Genomic DNA, 19077 nt, shown 5'->3' with positions numbered 1-19077 from the left:
GGATGGTTGTCCTGACTCTGCCACATATTAATCATGGAAAACTTGATTGGAAAAATTCACTATAGGTAGATGTATAAAATTCCTGAGATTTTTGTGGTGAACGTGGACTTCAGCTTTCCTAGACTATTCAACACCATCTTCTCACCATGTTGGGCCCTCGAGATAAAGAGGGATAAGTCAGCCAAACAAGAGCTTCACTCATGAGAACATTTCCATGATGAACTACATAGTGCTTTGCTTGATGAATGAACAGGTAAGAATAGGTACAGGGAAGGTGTTGGCTGAGCTAACTCTTGAGAGAGGAGACTAAGGAGAGAGAAGGCAGAGGAGCATATAAGGGAGACTTCCAACAACACGGCTTGTCTAAGGACCTAGAGAGCTCTGTCAGAAGCCAGATGCAGATAAGTGAAGCAGTGAGTGCAATCCCTTGCACAGAAACCTTTCCCTAGGGAAAACCAAATATTACACTGACCACTGATCTTGTATGACCCAGAAGGAAGGGGGAAAAACAAACAAACATGCACATGCGTTTAATAGAAGAAGAAACATATTTGACCAATAAACAGAGGAAGAGATATTTAATTTTATTGGAGATCAGGAAAATTTGAAGTAAGACATAATGATATGCAAGCTTAGATGCATACGATTATTGTCTTAGTTATCTAGTTGTTGTTTTTTTTACTATAACAGAAAGACCACAAGAGGATGGTTTCAACAAACAGAAGTTTATTCTCTCACAGTCTAGTAGACTACAAGTCCAAATTGAGGGTGTAGCTCTGGGGGAAGGCTTTCTCTCTCTGTCAGCCCTGGGGGCAGGTCCTTGTCATCAATCTTCCCTTGATCGATGAGCTCCTCAGCACAGTCACCCCAGGTCCAAAGGACAAGCTCTGCTCCTGGCACTACTTTCTTGGTGTTATGAGGTGTTCCTGGTGAATCAAGGGGTTTAGGAATGTTCAACTATATGAGATAATGCCTAACTGCCTCCAGATTGTTTCTGTCATTATGCTCCCACCAGTGATGAGCAATTCATCCTGCCTATCCTCACCTTTGCCAACACTCAATGTTGTCTTTTAATACTTTCATAATTGTTATGGATTGAATTGTGTTCCACTTGGTTAGGCCATGATTCTAAATATTGTGTAATCGTCCAACATTTTGACATCTGATGTGATTTGCTCTGTGTTGTAAATCCTCCATCTATGATGTTAATGAAGCAGGATTAGAGGCTGTTATGTTAATGAGGGAGGACTCAGTCTACAGGTTTACACCCAGGGAGACTCTCACATACACACACGGAAGGACACAGATGTCACGGTGCTCTTAAGTAGCTCTGGCCACAATAGCAAACCATGAAACCACACCGCATAGGCATTGACAAGAGTGAATAAATACAGAAAGAAAGTGCTACATCTAAAAAAGAACTACACATTTAGATCATCAAAATGCTCTAGGATTTTACTTTGATGGTCCTGGTCCAAGAAGGACAAATTTGGATGGAATTGCAGTCAATACTGTGGCCATATTTGCCCAAGGGAATGGATGTGAGCTGAGTCCCCAACAGTCAGCAGGGTTGAGAAAGGCAAGTCTGGACACAGCCCCAGTTCATGCCAACTGACACAGGGATCTTGTACTCTTAAGATGGTCTAGGACGATGATGGTGTGGGTAGAAATACAGGGAAGTGAGGGATTTAAAATATGTTTAGGTAGTCAAACAAAAGGATGGGTAACTGGTTAGACATGGGAGTCACTAGACAGGGAGGCAGTGGAGATGACTACTAGAGCTGGGTGGCTTGGGAGAGCCAGGTTGGGGAAGACCACGATTTACTTTCAGACCAGGTGCTGTTGGGGCAGAAATCCCACAGGAAGTACGCAGGAATCAGCTGGATGCTCAAAAACGGAACTGGATGGAGGGAGAAACTCGGCACATTTATCACATCTGGAGAATGAAATTGCATATGATCCCTCGATGAGCAAATGTACAGGGAGAAAGGCAAAGAGCTTAGAATAAGACACTCAGGAGCACACTCCCCTTGAGTGCAGCTAGAGAGGTTAACGAGGCAACTGTCAGTTCATATTAATGGCCGGATAATGGTGTAGCTATAACAAAATTCAGCGGAGGATGCTGGCAGGTCACCACACCAGCTACAGCTTCTTCCCAACTCCACTACGTACTGGCTGTTCCTCACCCGCTGGAGCCGTCCACTCCCCACTGACCTCAGGGGAGGGGAAGGACTGTAGGAAATGTCCACAGACGTCTGGTGAATACATCCCTTTGACCACAACGGAACAATGCGGATCTTTCTGTAAAATACGCCTACAGCCTAAAGAGCAGGCCCAGACCTTCACCTGGCAAGAGAAGCTGTTAGATCTTTGTACCAGGTGGATAATTGCCAGGGACGGATTAACCAGTGAGCACCATAGGCACTAGTTTACAGTAACCAAGGTACCCACTGCAGTCAAGTCGGTCCTGATTCATAGCAACCCCATAGGTTTCAAGGCTGTAAATCTCTGCCAAAGCAGACTGCTACATCTTTCTTCTGCAGAGCAGCTGGTGATTTCGCACCACCAACTTTTCATTTAGCACTCTAGTGCTTTAACCACTGCACCACCAGTGCTCCTAACTGTGTTTACTTACTAATCTGTAGTTTACAATTTCACATGTGTTTCACCACATCTTTTGAGAAACAGGCAAAATTGTGCATTACAGTTTGGTAAGTAAGTACAATTAAGCCCGTGTGTACCCTGCTTATTGGATAGTTCATCCCTGATAATGACTTGCACATATCCTGGGATGCGAACAGATCCTATAAGAGAAGGATCTGATCTGACACTTTGGAATCCCATAGCATCTACTGTAACTTGGTCCCATGAATGTCAGTAAATTTCTATTAGTACTTAAACTAGCCCAAGCCAGATTTGGCTCACCCTGCATGCACAGAAGGGCGAGCTGTGACCACTAATTGACCTCAACAGAGGACGCTGCAACAGGAGGAATGAACCAGAAGGAAAATCACCATCTGGACTCTATTCTGAAGCAAGAAGTCCGACAAGAACCATGTCACCTCCTGTTTCCTGGCTGCATTCTGGAATTTTCCCTCCCAAGTACACCTGCACAGCCACTGTCTTGATGCACGAATCACAGATAAGCAGTGCTTCCCCATACCCCAGGGAGCTGGATCTGAGGAACTTCCTCCCGACTCCTTGCTCTGGGCATTGCATTAAAGTTACTTTCTCTTTCTCAAGGATTGGTGTCCAGATATGTGGCAAGTCACGGTGTGCTGGATAAGGACTCCCCTTCTAGGGTTCGGTAACTCTACCACATAGCTGACACCTGTATTTGTCTGATTCATACATTGCTGACAAATAAATAAGTATGTATGAATAGGTATGTGACTGAGTCTAGGGTAAGATCTTTATACCACACGATTCTACTTTAAACCAAAGCTGTTATGCTAGGGAGTCACCCTGGCATTAAATCAGTGATAAAAGAGGTATTAAATTGTGAAAAAACTGATGTCCAAATTCTCCGTATTGGGAAAAGAGATTCATGGAGGAACACTCACTAGCTTTCCTGGAGAAGAGCCTGGCCTGGGTGTGGATGAACTGAGGAACAAGGGATCTCCCTCTGACTCAGCAATCTCACTCCTAGGCACCTTCCTGAGGAACCTGCTAATATGTTTGACAGGAATGTTCATAACATCTTTATTCAAAATAACTAAAAGCCAGAAACAACTGAATTCCAATAAAGAAGAAAAAAAAGTTAGTGTATTCATACAATACTACCCAGAAGAAGGAGGAAAAAGAAGAAGGAGAAGAAGAAGGAGGAGGAGGAGGAAAAGAAGGAGAATGAGAAGAAGGAGAAGGGAAAGAAGGAGAGAGGGACAAAGGGGGAGAGAACGAGAAGGAGAGAGAGAAGAAAAACTACTGACACACAGAATAAAATGGATAAATTCCAAGACATTATGTTGTGTGAAAGAAGCCAGGCATAAGGGTACATAATTTATGATTTTATTCATATGCAACTTAAGAACAGGTAAAACTAATATTTATTCATAGAAATCCAAACAGTAGAGAGGAGGAACAAGGGATTGGAGGATTACTGCATATACTGAAAATATTCTGTAGTGTAATATGGGAGGTGGTTACATGAGTGCATACAATGTAAAAATCTCATGTAAGTACAGCAAAGGGATTAAAAATGACATAAGCCCTTAAGAAAAGGTGACCTGGAAAGAAGACAATAACGAAGCTTTGGAGGCATAGAGAACATGAGAAAGTGAGTGATAATGGGTGTAGCAGACCTAAGGCAGTTAACAATTAAGCTGGCAGTTGGCGGAGACCAGAAAGTAGCTAATTCCCATTCCTCAGGATCCCAGAAATATTTGGGAATTGGAAGCCCGAATAAGCCCTCTGAAATGCATGCTGCAGCTGTGCTGAAATGAGGGTGACTGATTCAAGGCCTGCTTAGGGAGCTTTTCCCCTCCTAGATGCCCTGCTCCACCCTGCACAGCTCTGACCCAGGAGAGCCTGGGTCACTCTCCAGACAAGAGAAACAAGATGCAGGGCTTCTCAACCCCAGCAGGACCTTAGAATCACATGGGGACATTTCAAGAATGCCAATGCCAAGGGCACACCCCATGCCAGCTAAATCAGAATTTCTGGGCATTATCACAATCAACACCCGTGGAAGCAGTAGTCAAAAAAAGCAAACAACGCATTGCATGGAGCAAACCTGCTGCAAAAGAACTCTTTAGAGTGTTAAAAAGCAGAGATGTCATTTTAAGGACTAAGGTACACCTGACCCAAGACATGATGTTTTCAATGGCCTCGTGTGCATGTGAAAGCTGAGCAACGAATGAGGGAGACTGAAGAATTGACCCCTTTGAATTGTGGTATTGGCGAACAATATTGAATATGCCATGGACTGCCAAAAGAACCAACAAATCTGTCTTGGAAGAAGCACAGCCACAATGCTCCTTAGAAGCGAAGATGGCAAGACTTTGTCTCACATACTTTGGGCATGCTATTAGAAAGGATCAGTCCCTAGTGAAGGGCATTCAGCTTGGTAAAGTAGGTGGTCAGCAAAAATGAGGAAGACCCTCAAGGTGATGGGTTGACACAATGACTGCAACAATGCGCTCAAGTATAACAACCATCACAAGGATGGTAAGTGACTGGACAGTGTTTCATTCTGTTGTACATAGGGTCTCAATGAGTTGGAATCAACTCGATGTCACCCAACAACAACAGTGGCCCAGTGGTTAAGAGCTCAGCTGCTAACCAAAGGTTGGCAGTTGGAATCCACCAACCACTCCTTGGAAACCCTATTGGGCAGTTCTATTCTGTTGCCGTGAGTTGGAATCTACTGTATGGCAATGGGTTTTTTGGTTTTTGGTATCAGTAACTTTAAAGGTAAGCATCAGATGCAGAGGAGAGAGAATAGTCCACACTGAAAACAGATTAACAGAAGCCTAAGCACTGAATTTTGAGCCCCAAATGCTTTTCCCCTACTTGGATATTCACGTCTATACCCCACCGCTCTCCAATACAAAATTGGAATGTCCCTTTCTGTGAATATTTACCAACTGAAGGGGAAAGTCTAAAATTTACAAGGACAGTTGGGGTCGTCAGTCCTCAAAACAATCTAGAATGTCCACCCTACATTGATGGTCTGCCTAAAAAATAAAATTAAAAAAAAAATTAATGGCAAGAGAGGAGAGAGAACATTTACAAATAATAATATGACATATAAAACACCTGGGGGAAAAAATCTATCAGAGGGTAAACAGATCTTAGTGGAGAATGTTGTTTTAAAAAATTAAGAGGAAGACTTTTAAAAGGCTGAAATAAAAAGATATACTATGTTCATGAATAAGTAAACCCAGTCATAGAAATATTCCAAATGCCTGAAATATTAGCTACGTCTTGAATGCATTATTAACCAAAATCATCAGAAATATTTTTATGAAATTTGACAGGGAGAATCTAAAGTTTATGTGAAAAAGAGAGACAAGGAAAGGCAAGATAATCTTAAAGAAGTACAGCATAAGGTGACTTACTTTACTGTTTATCAAATTATTGTACAATTTCAGATAATGAAAGATGGATAAATAAATGGACCAATGGAAAATAATAGTAAGATGAAAACTAGGCCCATGAATATATAGCAACTTAATACATGATAGAGCTGTTGTTACCGATATATGGGAGAAAATGTAATATAAAATAAGTTATTGTGGAACAAGTGGATAACTGCACACAAAAAGAAAAAGTGAAATTAAACCCTTCCTCACAGCATAAACAAAACACATTCTAAATGGGTTAAATGTTTAAACGTAAATTGTAAAAATTCTAGTAAATAATATGGGAGAATATCTTTATGACATCGGACTACAGAAAGATTTCTTATAAAGACTGAAAACTGTATGCCCAAAGGAAAGAATGATAAATTCTCCTATATTAAGAAATTGTGCTCAGCAGAAAGCATGAGAAAAAGAGTGCTAACACAAGCCAAAAAAGACTAAAGACATTAGCAACACAAATAACTGACAAAGATTTAGTACCCAAAATTTGTAAAGAACTGCTAAAAATAAGTATTAGCAAATCAACCAAAATGAAATATGGCCAAAACGCACTTTGCAGAAAACACTCCCAGTTGCCTTTGGGTCTATTCTGACTGATAGCAACTGTGTACGACAGAGTAGAACTCCCCGACAGTATTTCCTAGGCTGTAATTTTTACGGGAGCGCATGACTAGGTCTTTTCTTTCTCGGAGTGGCTGGTGGGGTTGAACCACCAACCTTTCAATTAGCAGCTGAGTAGTTAGCCACTGCTCCACCAAGGCTCCTGCAGAGAACACTAGAGGCCTATAAATATAAAAATGTCTTCAATCTCCTGAGCAATCAGCAAAATACAAAGTAGAACTAATGTACACTTTTGCCCTAATAGACTGGCAAAATTGAAGGGATGTTAAATATTAACTGCAGTCCTAGATGTGGAACACTTACAAAGGTTCTTGGAATGTTGGGAGGACTACTTATTTGCATGACTTAATCGGAAAACATTTTGTTGTTATTCCACAAAACAGATATGTGGACGCTCAGACTCAGTCTTCACCTTCCAGGTAAAGGGACCCTCTTGCACGTAGCAGGGCAGAGACAGGTACAAGAGTGCAGTACTGATTCTAGTAGCTTTGTGGTCCTTGTTAGGTGCCCACGAGTTGGCTCCGACTCATAGTGACCTTATGTGCAACCAATAAAATGTGACCTGGTCCTGCACCATCCTCACAATTGTTAATATGTTTGAGGCCGTTGTTGCAGCCACTGTGTCAATCCATCCCGTTGAGGGTCTTCCACTTTTTCACTCACTCTCTACTTTCTCGAGCATGATGTCCCTCCCCAGGGACTGGCCCCTCCTGATGGCCTGCCACAGCAAGAAGATGAAATCTTACCATCCTCACTTCTGAGGAGCGTCCTGGCTGCACTTCTGGCAGCTCTGCAGAAGAAAGGCCTGGAGATCTGCTTGTGTGAAAATTACAGCCAAGAAAACCCTATGGGGCAGCTCTACTGTGTGACGTGGGGTCTGCATGAGTCGGAACTGACCCAGCAGCAGTGGGCTTATTTCTGTGTGTTTATTCTGGTGTAACTCCAGAAGGCTCCTTGCTTACCCTGTTTCTCTAATCTGAAATATTTGGGACTCGGACTGTGACTACCTCCTCAAATCTCTTCTATTAATAAGATTAAACAAGTTTCCCCAACAGAAACTAAAATGAATAAAAATCCATTCACTGCTGGTTTGAAGGACTCTTGATGACAACGGTGGTGATGTTGGTGGTTATTTTTTTAAGTTACATTTGTGTAGAATATATTCATTTCCAACTACTTTTAAAAGTCTGATTTTTTAGTTAGAGAGCCAGGTCTGTTATCAGAGATTAAAGCTAATTTCCCTTTCTCCATAGGGCTGACATTTTTTAGTGTGAAGAGCATGGGTTGCTTATAAGATGTTGGGTATATTACAGACCCCCAATAAGGAGGTGTTCTAGAAATAAGCAGAAGAAAAGCTATGGTTATAGAAGGGGATACAAAAAAATGTCATAGGAAGCTGTATATAAAGTGAATATCAGGGGCATTCAGGGTAATATTCCTGTCCATTTCCCCAAACATCTGAAGAGACTCAGCATGGTCACAGGAAAGGCAGGAACACCTGCAGTGAGTACTGTATAGTCAGACTTAAAGAAAGGAGAGAAGGAGCTAGAAGACTTAATCTCCCCAGTCTACTAGTGAGGTGGTCTGACCACACAGGTCTGGTAGCACAGTGAGGAACTGGAAGATTTTCTAAGCCCCACAGTAGCTCATTCTAGTGCACAGGTTTCCTTTGACCAGTGTAGGAAGGGAGCTTCTAGAGACTTCCCCACTGGCCACAAGGAGGCATCATGGTGCCACTGATAGCCAAGGGTTGTTGAGAATTTCTAGACACCCTCTAAGAAGTGGGCATAGATAGAGGACCCCCTGGGCTGGGATGCTGTATTAGGGAGGAGATAGTTTTCAGACGGAGTCCCTGGGTGGTGGAAACAGTTGAAGCACTCGGCTGCTAACTGAAAGGTTGGAGGTTCGAGTCCACCCAGTGTAACCTTGGAGAAAAGGCCCCATGGTCTGCTTCCAAACATTCAGTCACTGAGAACACTATGGAGGACAGTTATAATCTACACACGTGGGGTTGCCATGAGTCGGGATCAGCTCGACAGCACCTGCTTAGTTTATACATATCAGTCATCCATCTGTGATGTGGATGTAAGATGCAAAAGCACTCTCAGCAGGTTTGCAAACCTGTGCATGTGTCGAGGGCCTCTGAGCAACCCTATTAAAAAAAAAAAAAACTGTTACCATCAAGTTTATTGCAACTCAGGATGACCTCATGTGACAAGGCAGAACTGCCCCATAGAGTTTCCTAGGTTGTAAATCCTTATGGAAGCAGACTACCACTCCTTTCTCCCACAGAACAGCTGATAGATTGGCATTTGAACACTTAACCACTGTACCACCAGGGGTCCTTAAGCCATGAGCCACCCTATAGGAAGTGATTAAAAGGGGGTTGGGCAGAGAGGTCTGGAAGGACATGGAGCAGGGGCAAATAAGGAAGCCCTGTCTCAAGGAAGCAGTAAATGCTGTAGGGGATCAACTGCTGCTCTGTGCCTGACCCAGCTACGCCCAGACTCCTTGCCAAGAAGGAAGCTGGGTATAATATCACACAGAGGGGTGAACCTCACTCTGTGACGTCAAAAGCAGCTCTGTCACCACAGGCAAATCTACCTACCCAGGACCAGGGACTCTGAACTATCTCCCTCGATCCAGAGATCAGAGCCTGGAACAGACAGACACCTCACTCCCACTCTGGCCCTGCCATGGGTTCCAAGTTTCTCCCCTGCATGGTCCTTTGTCTTCTGACACCAGGTGAGTCCTGGGCACAAAGGACATCTTTGACTAAGATGCTCTTGTCCTCAGCTCTGAAGTCCCCGGGTGGTGCAAATAGGTAACACACTTGGCTGTGAAATGAATGTTTGAAGGCTTGAGTCCACCCACAGGGGCCATGTAAGAAAGGCCGATCCATCTGTTTCTGAAAAATCAGCCACTGAAAACCCTATAGCACCCAGTTCTACTCTGACACCCATGGGTCGTCAGAGTCGGAGCCGACTCAACGGAACTGGGCTGGTCCTCAGTTCTGTGACTTTCTTCTGTGGCAGCAACATCAGCCCCTTTCTGACTTTAAGTTTTCCTTGTCTTTCTCCAGGTCCCATGGGTGCTATGGTCACCCAGAGCCCAAAATACCACGTTACCAGGGTGGGAAAATCGGTGAACTTGAGTTGTTCCCAGAATCTGAAGCATAATGCCATGTACTGGTACCAGCGGAAGCATAGCCAAGCTCCAAAGCTGCTGTTCTACTACTACAACAAAGATTTTAACAATGAAACAGACACCTCTGATAACTTCCAACCCAGCCGGCCCAACACTTCCTTCTGTGGGCTTGGCATCCGCTCTCCGGGCTTGGGGGACTCGGCTGTGTACCTGTGTGCCAGCAGTAGAGACACAGAGATGCAGCTTTTCCACCCCTCTGCTCATAAACCTCCCATCCCCCAGATCTAAGAGCCTTCTCTAGGGCCCACCTTCCTTCTTACAGCAACAACAGGAAGTGGGTTTATGGCTGCCATGATCTTAGTGTAGGCAGGAGCTGGGCATAAACCTGGAGAAATCATTCTCATTTATGCTGAGAGTAGAAAAGTGGTTACACTGGCCTGATGTTCAGTTTACAGTATTTTCCGCAATACTCAGTTTGTGGTATTTTTCCAGGATCAGTTTCATCACCCATTCTTCCTTGTAGCATTGATTTAAAGTTAAATGTGTTCTGTCCTCTTCAGCAGGAAAATAGGAACTTGTTTATTTCTTTTTTTTTTAATTGTTTGTTTTAATCTAAATTAAACCAAAAAACCAAACCTGTTGCTATCAAGTGGATTCCGACTCATAGCGACCCTATAGGACAGGGTATAGCTTCCCCATAGGGTTTCCAAGGAGCAGCTGGTGGGTTAGAACTGCCAACGTTTTTGGTTAGCAGCCAGGCTGTTAACCGCTGCACTATCAGGACCCCTTCATCTAAATTAAAAAAAAAACTATTAGTGTCAAATCACTTCTGACTCACAGCGACCCTATAGGTCAAAACAGAACTGCCCCATAGAGTTTCCAGACAGTGCCTGGTGGATGAGAACTGCTGACCTTTTGGTTAGCAGCTTTATCGCTTCACCACCAGGCCACCAGGGTTTCCTTAATCTAAATTAGAGGTTTAGAAATACGAGAGCCATCATGTGAAGGATTAGGGAAACCCAAAGCACATGAACTTGATTCTCTGGCATTTAATCAACTCTGACAGTCTTCAGTATGCCAGAAGGATCCATGTGTTTTCAGCACAGACCTGGGGAAACTAGCACACTAATAGGAGAAAGAAAGTAGAAATACCCCCTAAATAAAAATCCCTCAAGGGAGAAACTATCTTGGAAAAAAAGCACTACTCTAGACTGCTCATATCTGGAGTTGGAGGTGATGTTGGAACAGTCAAATAAAGCCCAAAATAGTTAAATCAGACTGCAAGAGAGTTTGTTTGGAAATCTATAGAATGGAGTCAATTGTATGGAAGAGGACGATAAATCCACTGAGTCACACGAGATCTCCAGGCAAAGTCAAAAAGAAGGGTTACAGGAGTGAGGGAGATGGGCTTCCCACCTTGCGCCTGGTTATAGGGGATTGTGATGTCTTATAATTCATCCCTGGGTAAGAATGGTGTTCTGAATTCAGGCAAAAACCATAAAGACTGATAAGGTTGTCCACCTAAAAATGTAAAATCCTCTACATTAAAAAAGTACGATAATCTAGAAAAATATTTCAAGGGTAGTAAAAAGAGATTTTTATATATTCATAACGTGTTTAATGATAGTAACGATAGTAATAATAGCTCTTGTTCGATAAGCCCTTAGTATAAAGAGGCAATAAGCTTGTTTATTTTTTTAACATATATTAGCTTGTGTGAGGAAATAAAGAAGGAAGGAAGGCAGACAGGAAGGCAGGAAAAAAGGGAGGAAGAGAGGAAGAAAGAAGGGGGGCAGGGGAAGGGGGGGAAAACAGAGGATAAAGTTGGAAGAGGCCAAGACAGGTAGAATTTGTGAGGAAGAGAAGGAAGAAGAAGCTACACAAAGAAAGAACTCCAAACACAGCACAGGACTCGCCGCACAGGGTTTGTGTTAGGAAAATTTAAAAGGTATTTGAGAGGAACCGAGAGAACACTCACCAGCACCCCTAGAAGGGCCATGCTTTGTAGAGGGGCAAAAGTAGCCTAGAGCAGGAGTTGGCAAATACAGCCCACAGACTGGTCGCCTGTTTCTGTAAAGAAAGCTTTACTGAGGGAGAAGCACTTCCAAAATGGCAGCATGAGGAACTCCACAGACTCTCTTCCCAGTGTAATGACAATTTCTCATTAAAAAAAAAAAAAAAAAATCATTTAGTGTCTCTAGAAATTTTCCCAAGGGCATATAGCATATGGAGAAAAATTTATTCAAGAAAATCTACTAAATCATGGTAAAAACAGTGAGAGTCTGTGGCATTTGAGCCTTGACAACCCCCTTCTCCCCAGCTAAGTGTGACAGAATTTCTACTTTCTGTTAGTTGAAAACATGGAGCTCCCTCCTCCAAGCACCCACCCCCACTCCCACCCCATCTAGGGCTACAGTTTCTCTCTGGAGGGGCAGACTCTGAGCATAATTTCCCACCCCTCTCCCTTAGTTCTGTGTCGAAGAAACTCTATTCCAGGAAAGCACAGCCAAGAGGTCTATGCTCCCTTCTTCCACCTAAGACAGGGAATAGAGGGCCCCCCAAATCTGTAAGCAAAATAACAAGAAATGGGCCAGGGCATAGAAACAAAGACATTCCCCAGAACAATAGAGTGGGTTATCAGAAAACAGTGCACAAACTTCTTTAAAGTTGTCTCACAGAAAAAAAAAAAAAAAAATTTTTTTTTTTTTTTTTTATAAAACCAGTCCCAGGGTCATGTGCAGAACATCCACCTGTGACCACTGTGTAACCTTCCACCAGGGGCAGTGAGGGGTAGCAGCAGCAGCCAGGAATCGAACTTGGGGAGTGAGAAGATTGCACAGACCTCTGGGGCAGGAGCCAACCTAGAAAGTTGCTGCACGTGCACCGTAGTTAACATATCCCCGCCTATGCCTATGAATCAACTTGAATCTTTTCCCAACCAAGAACATTAAAAAACCCAGGCAAGTTTTTGTTCTGTGAGATGGGGTAAGCTTTGCTTTAGGCCCTCCTGGTCTCAGCTTACAAGGCTCTTCAATAAAGCTTTGCTCATGTGGAAAACTCTACATGCCTTACCTGCTCATTCTTGACCAGTGAGAGGCAGGAACCTTATTCTGGGAACACACCCAGCACCCACATGTAGGGTGGAAGGTCTACCCGAGGCACAACAAGCCAGGAATACTGGGACGGGTCTTCCTCATCCAGCTTGTTCATCAGGAGGGTATTCCATAAAGAGAGAAGCAGACCAAGAAAACAAGTGACTGCCAGCCCCCCTCCCCAAGTAACCTACTCATGGAGCAAGAGTTTTCTTCTAGGAGCTTCAAAGAGAGCCCAGCCAAACTCTCTGTCATTCCTGGAAGGATGGGAGTCAGGAAGAGTGTGCCATGCCAAGGCCGTGCTCTCTGAGGGGTGACTGCATTGGAGACTGCACACAGCAGAGGAAATGGGCTGCTCCAGTCAATCACTAAACAAACACACAAACAGATAAACAAAGCAGGGATGGAGCAGAGAAATCAGTATCCAGAGCTGCTACAATACATGACATAAAATGTTAAGATACATTCAAAGTACTGAAAGAAAAGAAAAGAAAAAAAAAACTTGGCAGCCAAGAATCTTATACCCAGCAAAACTATCACTCAGAAAAACGAAGGTGAAATAAAAACATTCTCAATAAACACAAGTCTAAGAGAATTTGTTGCGAGCACAGGCACCTTATAAGAAATACTAAAGAGAGTTTTTCCAGCTGAAAGCAAGTGATATCAGTGACATGTGCCCTGTGATTCTAGCCCACATAAAGAAGCAAAGAGCACCAGAAAAGGTGATTATGTAGGTAGTTACAGCAGAGAGTATAATTGCCTGTTTCTTCTCTGTTCTTATCTTGACTGATTTTTAAAGCAGTTGCATGTAAAACAATACATACATAATTGTATTGTTGGGCCTGTAACTCAGAAATGTAATATATTTGATAATAACAGCACCTAGGAGGTGAATTGGGGCAAAGGTGTGTTGGACAAGAAGGTGATCTTTGGCTGCTGTTAGTTGTTGTAGAGTTGATTTTGACTCATGGTGACCCCATGCATGTCAAAGTAGAACTGTGCTCCATAGGGTTTCCAATGGTTGAGTTTTTGGAAATAGAATATGAGGGCTTTCTATCAAGTCACCTCTGGGTGGTTTAAAACTACCAAATCTTGAGTTAGTAGTCGAGCAGAAACCATTTGTAAACGAAATCCACAGGAAGAAATGAAGAGAACCAGAAATGTAAATAAGAAGGTTAATATAACAAACTATAAATACAAGCCTGCTCTCCTTTCCTCTCTCAGCTTCTCTAAAAGACATAGCAGTGTCACAAGAGAGAATATTTAAAATGAAATGAACAGGAAAAAGAATAATCAATGTATATAAATCATGAATCACAAACATAATTTTGAACTTAAACCATGTATATTGTAGAAAAATACAGTGTGATCTCATTTGTAAAATAAAACAAATTATAGATATGTTTATAATTGAAAAAACTAGAAAGAAATTCAAGGGATTAGTAGAAGGAGTGTTTAAAATAATGGTCACCTCTATAGAGGAGGAAGACAGGAGGATGGTTTATGGAAGAGGACTGACTACAGGATACTGCACAAATTATATCCATTCATCTGCTTTTGAGTACATGGGTGTTAATTTTATTGAAATCCTTTCTACATTATATATACTTAAAATATTTTCATATGTTCAATATAAAACATTTTTTTCAAAAGTGAAATGTGAGTATATGAGCATGTAAATAAAGGCCGTGGAAAATCCACATAAAGCCATTGGTTGGTTACCTGGGGTGGGTGAGAATTTCTGGAAAAGTAGAAAGGGTAGGTGATGGGAGACAGGAAAAGCATTATTGTCTGAGACCTTCTTTCTTTATGGAAGAAAAGCAGAGACGGAGACCAAAGAAAAGCAAACTAAACACCATTTACCTACAAATTAACGTCACATGGTCTCCCCTTCTAGTGAGGGTAAAGCTCCCACCCATGTTCTCTGAATTTCTCCTGTCTCAGGTACAAAGCCACACACCAAGGACCATTGGGTTCTATGAAATGGCATGTCACAGAGAAGCTGTGCATAGGAGCTGTGTATACAAGTCTCAGAGAAAATCACCTGCCTCCATTCTGCCCCTGACTCTGCCATGTACTCAGTAGTCATCCGTTTTATGGTCCTTTGCCTACTGGGTACAGGTAAATCTCTGTCCCGAAGGTGCTAGTCCACAGTCCCAAGGCTTTCCCCATGCCAATGTCACCAGATCCCCCACTGGGACTCACTCCACAATCTCTGGCTCCTTCCCTTGCAGGCTCCTTTGACACTAAAGTCACCCAGATGCCAAGATATCTGCTCAAAGGGAAAGGACAGAAAGTGAAAATGGACTGTGTCCTGACAAAAAGACACAGCTATGTTTACTGGTATCAACAGATTCCAACCAAAGAGCTCAAGTTCTTGATTTCCTTCCAGAACAAATATGTCCTTAGTGGAAATGAGATGCCCAAGGAGAGATTTTCAGATAAGTGCCCCCAAGACTCAGCCTGCATCCTTGAGATCCAGCTGGTGGCGCTACACGACTCGGCCATGGATCTCTGTGCCAGCGCACTGTCCATAGTGTGAAACATCACGTATTGTTGGTGCACAAACTCGTGGTGGCCCAGCACAGGAAGCAGATGCCTCACTGGCTGGAAGGAAGTAAGAGAAGCTAACTAGAGGTGCCCTTCTCCAACAGGGAGTTTGTTGCAAGGCTGAAAATGAGCCCCTCCTGAAAAAGACAAACCAGTTGCTGATCTTACAGAGACCCCACGTGTGCAGAGTAGAACTGTGCTCCATAGCACAGGGCTTTCAAGGCTGTGGCCCTTCAAAAGCAGATTGCCAGGCCTTTCTTTCAAGGTACATGTGGGTGGGTTCCAATCGCCAACATTTTGGTTAGTAGTAACAGGCTTAGCCATTTGTATCACCCAGGGACTCCATAAAAGATCAAAACAAGAACACAGAAATTTCTCAGAAACAATCTGGAATGCAGTCTTGCAACTATGACATGGCCGACTTCTTTTTCCACCTTGTTTGTGTCCTGATTCTTCCTTATTATAAGTTGTCGTCTCCATTTCTTAAATCTCGTGGTACGTAGAAGATTATAGATTCTGATTGTAGTCTTCCAACCACATTGAGAAGGACCGATTTGACTTTCTCTCAACCTACATTACAAAATTCAGAAGGCAGGACAGATTGGCTGTGCTTTTCTCAAGAACGTGCTCTAAAAACACATCTCTAGTCACAGGAAACAACCAAGAGGATGAAATTGACATAAATGAACACCTAAAACTGGCCAGAGAGGAAGTGGCCAAGTAGAGGCAAGACCTTGGTGTGAGGGCCCTCTTGGACCCAAGGGCAGCCACCGTGTTCCGCTCAGCAGCAGACATGAGTGGTGCATTGATTTCCACGGCTGCTGCGGGTACCTGTGACAGGCTTCAGGGGCCCGTCTTGCCCTGAGAAACATGATGGGATCAAGCGGCATCCTACATCCTGCAAGACCAGAATGTCTGCAAGCTCCTACAGTCAGTCAAAGCATCTCAGTCTCTAAGAGGTAAAATAGAGTGGCCAGTTGGAGGAGGCGTGCCCGGAAGGTGTGCAGATGACGCCCCCAGGGCAGAGGAGGATGCAGAGGCCATGAGAAGCATGAGAAGGTGCACTGATTCCTGTCTCCTGGCCTCAGGATCCTCGTCTGTAGAATTAGGGAGTCCACCTTGAGTGGCTTCAGGATCCCTGCCGTTGTTCATCTAGCCTTCCGAGAAATTCATATATTCAGCCTGGGAGCCCCCAGAGTGTTCTCCTTCCCCTCTCTCCTCAAGTGCTGGGCACACAAGGAGACCCCTCCCCGCAATGGCCAGACAGGCCCTCTGCTCCGTGGCCCTTTGTCTCCTGGGAGCAGGTGAGTGTGGGCTCAGGGAGGGATTCCTGCCCCACCTGCCATGATCTGCTCTCAGCCCCCCAGGGACAGCAGCATCAGCACCTCCTCTCTGGGCTGCAGCTTCTTTCTCTTCCCTCACAAGTATCGCAGATTCTGGAATCTCTCAGACCCAGAATACCTGATCTGAGAGAAAGGACAGAACATGACCCTGAGCTGTGAACAGAGTTTCGATGACTACTTCAAGTACTGGTACCAGCAGGACCCAGGGCAGGGGCTGAAGCTGGTCTACTACTCACCTGTGATAAATGACATCCAGGAAGGAGGTGCAGCTGCAGTCCACAGTGCCTCTCGGCAGAAGAAGGAGCGCTTCCCTCTGGCGGTGACACGGGACCAAATGACCCACACAGCTCTGTACCTCTGTGCCAGCAGCAAGCCACAGAGAAGCACAGCCACCCCCTTCCCGTGCATAAACGTGTCCCAACCACAGGCCTGGACATTCTGTGTCCACACCCTGCCCTCCTCCTACAGCCCAGCCAGGCACACGAAGCTGCTGCAGCTCTATAAAAATGAACTAAAAGGAGGGCATATAAAAATGAAAGTAAAATGCTTTGGAGAAAACCCTGAGGCTCTTTGCAATTGCTCTTCATTTCCAGGAGTAATCCTGCAGGTCAAGTAGTCCAGCACACGCAAAGCAGAGAGAAATTCCCTAAATTTCCTAGGACCCATTTCCACGGGCCAATACTCAACTTTGACGTCCACTACAGTAAAGTAACTCGAATTAACTATCCTCCAGTCTCCACGTTGCTTTACACAGAGACCTGCGAGCAATGATCAATAAACACTTCCAGGATCAGATCCATCATTCTATTAGGGGAACCGTCATGCCATTGTCCTGAAGTAAATGCCACATGGAGTGAACAAAGGGGTGTCCTCATCACCAAAAATACCAAACCCACTACTGTGGAGTCGATTCTGACTCATAGCTACTCTATAGGACAGAGTAGAACAGCCTCATAGGGTTTTCTAGGCTGTAATCTTTATGGAAACAGACTGCCACATCTTTCTCCTGTGGAGGGGCTGGTGGGTTCAAACTGCCTTTCAGTTAGCAGTCGAGTGCTTAACCACTGAGAAACCAGGCTCCTTTGTCCTCTTCACAGCCATGAAGAAACACTGCACCTACAGCCTAGGATTTCTTACGCTCACCAGTAGCTGTCATGATTAACCATGATTTGTCTTAGTCTGATAACTGAAAACATTGCACAGAAGAAAAAAACTGACAATAACACCATCCACTACACAGATACCCCCTTTCCTCTTATACGGCTAAGAAAGTTGTGTAGTTGTTGTTGTGAGCTGCCATCGAGCCGATTCCCACTCATTACAACCCCGTGTGAAGGTGCATAAGCCATTTCAAAGCTCCAGGTCTCAGCTTATCTCTTATAAAATTAGAGGCTGGATTAGAAAGCCTGAGCCCCCTTTTGGGAATGTCTGGTTCTCTGACCTTTGAGAAATGGATGCAGGTTGCACCATTGGTGAGCTCATCCCAAGGGGGCAGATCAGAGCGTTCCTCAGGAGAGCCCCCTAGGGGTGCAGAGAAGAACGCAGAGCAGGACCCAGTCTCTTGAGAGAAAGTGTGGTGAGAGGCCAGCTGTGGAGGATGCTGGTGCTGCTTCTGCTCCTGGGGCCCGGTATGTGCATCATGTGGGTGGGTGTGTGTTTTTGTGGGTGTGTTTGAGTGTGTGTGCAAGTGTGTGTATATGTGTGAAGGAGTGTGTATGAGTGTGTGAGTATAAGTGTGTGGGTGTGTGTACAAGTGTGTGAGTGCCTTGTGAGTGTGCATGTGTGTGTACAAGTACGTGTGTATGAGTGTGTATGTGAGTGCCTGCATCAGCGTGTGTACCAGTGTGTATACAAATGTGTCTATATGTGTATATGAGTGAATGAGTGTATGGTGTGTGCATATGAGTGTGTGTGTGTGTGTAATTGTGAGAAGGAACGGCCGTGCTCTCCAAGAACTGAAGGGCAAGGTGAGAGATGACTAGTGAGGGGGCTGGGGTTGTGATCCTGAGAGCAGGACAGGGAGATTTCACAGAACAAATAGGGCTCTCTGGAGCTGGGGGAAGAGCGGGAGCGCGAGGCTGAGGTATCTGCCTGGGTCATGTAGGGCTCCTGGCCTGCAGCCCCTCACCCTTGGCCTCTGTGTCTCTAGGCCCCACACTGTGTGCCCTCGTCTCTCAACACCCGAGCTGGGCCATCTGCAAGAATGGGACCTCAGTGGAGATCGAGTGCCCTGTCACAGGC

At 44.3% G+C, this 19077-nt stretch overlaps 2 long non-coding RNA genes across 2 annotated transcripts in view; both read right to left on the bottom strand.

Annotated features, from left to right (window-relative positions):
• The window catches only part of LOC111747724 (uncharacterized), a 100242-nt gene that overhangs the window by 62674 nt on the left and 18491 nt on the right, over positions 1 to 19077 (bottom strand). The gene's annotated exons all lie outside the window — the stretch shown is intronic.
• On the bottom strand, positions 35 to 18077 carry LOC135232214 (uncharacterized). Its single transcript, XR_010322571.1, has 3 exons — positions 17073 to 18077; positions 12924 to 13052; positions 35 to 926 (listed from the first exon to the last, which is right to left on the bottom strand). It is a non-coding gene; the product is annotated as an uncharacterized LOC135232214 (long non-coding RNA).

The sequence above is a fragment of the Loxodonta africana genome, chromosome 8 (assembly GCF_030014295.1).
Source record: "Loxodonta africana isolate mLoxAfr1 chromosome 8, mLoxAfr1.hap2, whole genome shotgun sequence".
NCBI classification, from domain to species: domain Eukaryota; kingdom Metazoa; phylum Chordata; class Mammalia; order Proboscidea; family Elephantidae; genus Loxodonta; species Loxodonta africana.
This window is presented reverse-complemented; position numbering and strand designations above follow the sequence as displayed.